At 40.2% G+C, this 6,495-nt stretch overlaps 1 long non-coding RNA gene across 1 annotated transcript; it reads right to left on the reverse strand.

Moving 5' to 3' along the window:
* Positions 1-670: 670 nt before the first annotated feature.
* On the reverse strand, positions 671-5,662 carry LOC144687269 (uncharacterized). Its single transcript, XR_013578105.1, has 2 exons — positions 5,500-5,662; positions 671-5,304 (listed from the first exon to the last, which is right to left on the reverse strand). It is a non-coding gene; the product is annotated as an uncharacterized LOC144687269 (long non-coding RNA).
* Between the last annotated feature and the right edge of the window lie 833 nt (positions 5,663-6,495).

The following is a 6,495-nucleotide window of genomic DNA, read 5'->3' on the forward strand; positions in this document are numbered from 1 at the left end:
TCACTTTACTGATGATCAAGAGTAGACTTATGGGGCAGTAATTGGACGGGTTGGATTTGTCCTGCTTTTTGTGGATGGGACATAGATGGGCAATTTTTCACATTGCTAGGTAGATGCCAGTGTAGTAGCTGTACTGGAACAACATGGCTAGGGGACTGGCAAATTCTGGAGCACAAGTCTTTGGTATTATTGCCGGAATATTGTCAGAACCTATAGCTTTTGCAGTATCCAGTGCCTTTACCTGTTTCTTGATATCGAATTGGCTGAAGACTGGCATCTGTAATGCTGGGGACCTCTGGAGGAGTCTTACATACTCTCTTACCATTTAAAAAAGCTTTTCCCATTTTAGATGATTTCCTGTGGCATTGCTCATGGGGAGTCTGGAGCATAGTTGAGATCATAGGTGCTAAAAGCATGTGTCTCTTTAAGGTCACTGATCAGATACTCCCTCCCTCTAAGCTATCACATGCTGAGGTCAATTAGAGACTACCACTGCTGCTGTTGGAAAATTTCCCTAGGATAGCAGCTGCTTGATTCCTCAGTTTTGGGAGAGGTCAGGTTCAAGGTTAATAAGATGTGTCTAACTTTACCTCTTGAAAAATTATTCAATTGCGATTTATTGGTGGCTCATACAAAATGTGATGGGTACGAGGATAAATATAAGAAGAACTTCTACTAATAAAGCATCCTTAATGTAGTAAAACATACAAAGGTATTTCACATGCTTGTAATAAAACAAAATTTGCCACTATGTCACATAACGAGATATTATGATAGGTGACCAAACACTCAATCAAAGGAGGAAAGAGCTAGAGAGGCACAGTGGCTTAGTTTAGTTACAAGAGTGTTTCTGGGAATGTGTCATTGTTTCGAGAGAATCTTCCTTACAAAATCTTCAAAGCTCCTGCTTCAGATGAACGGTTGTCTCCAAGGATAAATACCTTGCATTTTCTTCCCAATAAAACAATTTAAACCTTATTTTGATCTCTAACAATCAAACCACCCAGGTTCACTGTTAGGCAGACTTCACAACAGGTCACATGACCCCCTTCATTTTACGCTAAATTTAAAAATGCTGTCCCAAAACATAATACTGCATCTGCGATGATTCATGGCCAAATTTGCATTCATTGATTTGCAAATGAGTTTGAGCAGAAACTCCTTAGAACAGGAATAATTTTGGGCACAATTGCGCTCAGATTGCAGACTCCACCAAAATCTACACATTGTGTGAAGACCTATAAGTCACTATGTAATATTGCTAATTGTCACTGGCTGCTGCCATTGTCTCGAAGGATAAATACCTTGCACCTTCTTCCCAGTAAAACAATCTAAACCTTCTTTTGATTTCTGGCAATCAAACCACCCAGGCTCACTGTTAGGCAGACTTCAGAACAGGTCACATGACCCCCTTCATTTTACACTAAGTTGAAAAATACTGTCCCAAAACATAATACAGTATCTTATAAACATCATATTTGTAACAATTTGAAAAATTTGGCTAAAGGCACAGCTAGTTTTGGAGCACAAGTTTTAAGCACTACAGCCAAAATGTTGTCAGCCTTATGGCCTTTACTGTGTCCACTGCGTGTAGCTGTTTCCTGCTACCACTTGGAAATGAACTGAATTGGCTGAAGGCTGGCTTCTGCAATGGTTGGGACTTTGGGAGGCCAACATGGATCATCCAGTCAGCACTTCTAGCTGAAGATGGTTGCAAATGCTTCAGTTTTGACATTTGCACTTTTGCTGGGCTCTGTCATCATTGAGGATGGGGATGTTCATGGAGCCTCCTCCTCCTCCTGGTTGTTAATTGTCTATCACAATTAACCACTTGAGAAGGCAGGACTGCACAGCTTTGATCAAATTAGTTTTGGGGTTGTGGGATCACCTAGCTCTGTCTATAGCATGTTGCTTCTAATACTTAGCATGTAGTCCTAAGTTGTAGCTACACCAGGTTGACATCATTTTTAGATATGTCTGAAACTGCTCCTGGTATCTCTTCTAAACTCAATGAACCAGGGTTGATCCACTGATTTGATGGTAATTGTTACATCCTTCTTGTACTCGGTGTAAATGTATCAATTATACACAAGCATTGGTGAAAAAAATGTGGGTTTTTTTGAAGTTAATACTATATACAGATAGAATTAACTAGAAGACTAAGTATTCTACATCTAATGTCTATTACTGCTGCTTGTAGAATGACTTCAAGTCATGGGACTAATATATTTTATCGTGTCAAAGTAGTATTGATCGACAGTAATTTAAGATATGCTATCTTAAAGGTGCATGCACAACATATCACAACATCCCCCTTCTTTTAAACTAAAGGTTTATCTTTAAAGAATCAAACTATTTACATGAAAGCAAAAGCAAATAACATTGTGCCTGCATGTATTTTAACACAGAACAATAAATTTACAAGTCTCTGAAATGTAAATGCTTATCTGTCCAACTTCAGTTATGAAGAGTTTTGCCAGATGCTGTTGTACATTTTCAGAATGCTGTTTGGGGTACTTTGTTTTTGTTGAGTCTTAGACCATGTTCTGTTTGCAACAGGAATACTTGGGAGTCTCTGTTTATGATATTGTTCTGATTTGGCATCTTTTTCATTGCACTGCCATATCATTTGTTGTTCGTACGTGATACAACCTTGGTTCTAGGTATATATTGGCAATTTCTGTTGGATTCCAGGTGCAATAATTTGGGTGTTGTACTTGAACTTTCTGTCCGATGCTCAGATTGGGCAATTCGTTACCTGCATGACAGTCATGGGCATCTTTCATCTTCCCGTTTTTTGAGTAATGCATCACGTAGACCTGGGAGTATGGATGAGTGATGACTGGGGAGGTTTGCCTGCACTTGTCTGCCAACAGTAATTCCGCATTGGTTCCGCAGTGGGATGAAGTGTGCAAATTCGGAATGGGTATATGTTTTTGGTTCGAACTGTTCTGCAAAGCGTGTCAGCTGCTGGTCTACGTTGCAAAGTTAGGTGATCTTCTCCCAGTGTATGCGCGGGGTTTCCAATGGCACATGGTGAGTTTGGCGTTGGTTGGTTGAATCATCACTTTGCCACTTTTATGGATACATACATTTCAGTGTGCGAAGTGAAAGGATGTTTGCATCTGCATCAGTATCCAGCTTTGCATATAGATTACGCTGACCCTGCAATTATGGGCATATAATCTGTGGATGATGGCAAAATCTCCTGCTGGTATTACTATTGGTGCCAATACAGTCTTTGTTAATCACTGCGTTGCATGTCTGCTCACTTCCTGTGTCAATGATCTGGTCATTCGCATCATCTGACTGTGTAGCTTGGCTAGACATTTTGTGGATCTTGTCTTGAAGCTGTTCGGTACACATTTTTGGTTGTTTAGAATGCTTACTGTCTGGCCTCTGGTTGTGGCTTCTTGTGACGTTGAACCACATGGCTTACATACTGCATTAAAAGCTAGGCAATTTCTGGATGCACGTACGAGTCCGCACCTCCCGCACTGCTTATCAGACTTGCCTGCATTGGCTATTCTGCTGATGATGGACGAATTACACATAGCCTGTAGACTCTGTCTACCCATTAGTATGACTTTGTACTTGCATCTGCTTTGTATTAGCGTTTCCATTGTGGTAGATGCTATCACAAGCTCGATTATTCTGTCGGCTAGTTCTGCTGCTGTAAAATCACAATCATGCCCCCTGTCTCTGCATCTACTTATGAACTGATCAATGGTCTCTGTCAGTTGTTGCCTAAAGGACACTAATTCTATATACTATATTCTGAAGTTGAGCTTCACTTGTAACTGATCTTCGAGTGTTGGCTATATTTTTTCTGGATTTTTAAGATGGCCGTTGGATAGGCCTGATGCGTTCAATCTGTGGAGGCCTTCATTGCCGATAGCAATTTTAATGGCTTATCTGGTTCGGAAATATTAAAGTCCAGAAAACACAGCTCGGTGCATTGGCAGAACAAAGTAAATTCAGATAGGAGTTCTGTTGTCTTTCAATTGCGTGTTGGAAATTTTATGGTTATCTTTTAGCATTTTGCAGGATTTTTAATGTTATCTAGAGCTTTTGACAGCTATGCAAGTTTCACCCAGCTATTTTAGAGTTAATTTAGCTCTGAGTTGCAGTACCTTTAGTGGCCACTGCCTTAGCTGGTCATGGGTTACTTGCTTGACTGCAGTGGTGGTGCTATTGGGCTCTTTCTGATTTTTCTGAGATTTACATAAGCTACAAAGCAGTGATTTAGGCAGGAAAATGGCTGCAGGACTTCAAAAGTGAAAGCAAACAGTGAAAAACCTTTTTTTTTTTACAGGCTTCTTTTAGCAGTTAGGAACTGTTTCTGGATACATTCTTCTTCCCAGCCGAATCTGTAGTATTTAGTTTTCCCATACCTCCAGTAATGAATTCTCATGTCTGTGGAGTTCTACTTAAAGCAAGACCACCTGGAGTGTGCTGTTTAATTTCTGTTCCCATTGAAACTTCACAGCAGGTAGACTTTTACTGTTTAAGCTCTCCCAGATTTAGACAATCTTACTGGGACTCGATGCCTGCTGCCTAGAGTGAGGTGCATTCCTAGAACAATGAACAGTGTGAGTAGGATTCTTGCAGAACTGCAGAATCACTTACACAGGGCGTGTTTTGATAGTTTCTTCACTTTCACACGTCTTTTTCTTTGCCAGATGTGAGGGGTTGAGGCTTGTATTCTGCTCAGTCAAATGTTTAAAACTATGCTGTCACCACATTACGTTGTTCTTCTAAACATTCCAATCATAACACAAGGATTGGTGCAAAAATGTCGATTCTTTTTGAAGATAAGACTATATGCAGATAGAGTTAACTGGGAGACTAAGTATTGTACATCTAATCTCTGCTCCTGCTGTTTGCAGACTGACTTCAAGTCATGGGACTAATATATCATATCCCATTGAGGTAGTAATGATTGACAATGGTTTGTGATACACTTCCTTAAAGGTGCAAGCACATCATATCACAACAGTAATGGTTCAGTGAAGGATATGCCGGGTCATGACATTACAGATTGTGGTGAAATAAAATTCTGTTGCTGTTGATGGCCATCAATGCCTCATGGATGCCCAGTTTGATCTGCTGAACTGTTTTGAATCTATTGCGCTTAGCACTGTGGTAGTGCCACACATGATGGAAGGCGTCCTCAGTGTGAGAATTGGACTTCATTTCCAAAAGGACTGTGCGGTGGTCATCCTCCCAATATTGTCATGGAGACATGCACCTTCGACAGGCAGATTGGTGAGTGCACAGTCAAGTATGTTTTACTCTTTACTCCTATTATGGGAGGGAATAATATGACAGGGGAGTCATCACTCTTGCTAACGTTCGTTTACCACAAAAAAAAACATAGACAAAGAGTTGACAAGGAGCAGGTTGCCCGAATATTCTTAGTTGGAAAATAGCACCCGGTTCAGGAAAATTAATGGTGCTAAAGTGCCTTTGGGAAATTTAATCTACAATTTAAAGTACCTTGTCTTTCCTAGCAGGTCGGTATTTGCCTGAACGATCGCTGTACGAATCAATATCCAATTAATGAATAAAAGGTCTCTCCGTATATAGGATGTAATTCAGTCAGAAAACTGCGCTTAAAAACATCACAGCAACTGCAGCACTGAATTTTTGGACCAACAAGAGTCTTAGCCTTCGAGGTTTTCCAGAATCCTGATAGGCTACCTATGTTCCACGTGACCTCGATACATGAAATCTATTGGCCATCCTAAGCATTGATGCCCGGCTGTGCCTGAAGGGGGGGGGGGGTGGGGGTTCCGAAAGCGCGAGCGTTTCCCTGGGTAACGGGCGAAAAGGCTAACGGAAGAAATAGGACTGGAAATAAATTGATGTAAACTCGCTGAATTTTTTTATAAATTTTGCAGTTGTAAGTAACCTATGACAGAAACGCGTCGTGTTTTAACGTTTTTCATCTAAACAAATATTTTTGGGAAGAGGGGCTGAGATAAATAAAGACGAATAGAGCCAATTTTACTCGTGATTTTTACTGCTTTTTTTTTTACTGAAAATCACTTATTTTTGAGTCGCTGGCCCTGATTTCTAGACTGCCTTGCCCAGTTTGCTGCAGCCTTTGAATCAAATAAACCTGATGCCTTTATTTCCAGAGTCTTTTACAGAATTTGTTATGTGAATCCTCATGTTATGCGAATTTTTGCCACGATTATGGATGCACTAACGTTTCTTGCACCCATGTAAACATTCGACTTTATTCTTAGTGGAAAAATCTTTTCCATAAATTTAGAGTCAGAATAGTTGGTGTTTGGACTGACTGTAGTTGTCAGGTCTTATTGAAGAATTCAAATGGCAGTGTTAGTAGGTATTTAAATGAAATGAAAGAGAAAAACTTGTATCTATAAAAGGGGGAAATAAAACCTTGCAGTTATGTAGTGCCTTTCATGATCTCTGCACATCCCAAAAGCGCTTTGCGGCCAATGAAGTACTTTTGAAGAGCAGTTG

Source organism: Cetorhinus maximus, chromosome 12, assembly GCF_964194155.1.
Source record: "Cetorhinus maximus chromosome 12, sCetMax3.hap1.1, whole genome shotgun sequence".
In the NCBI taxonomy this organism is placed as follows: domain Eukaryota; kingdom Metazoa; phylum Chordata; class Chondrichthyes; order Lamniformes; family Cetorhinidae; genus Cetorhinus; species Cetorhinus maximus.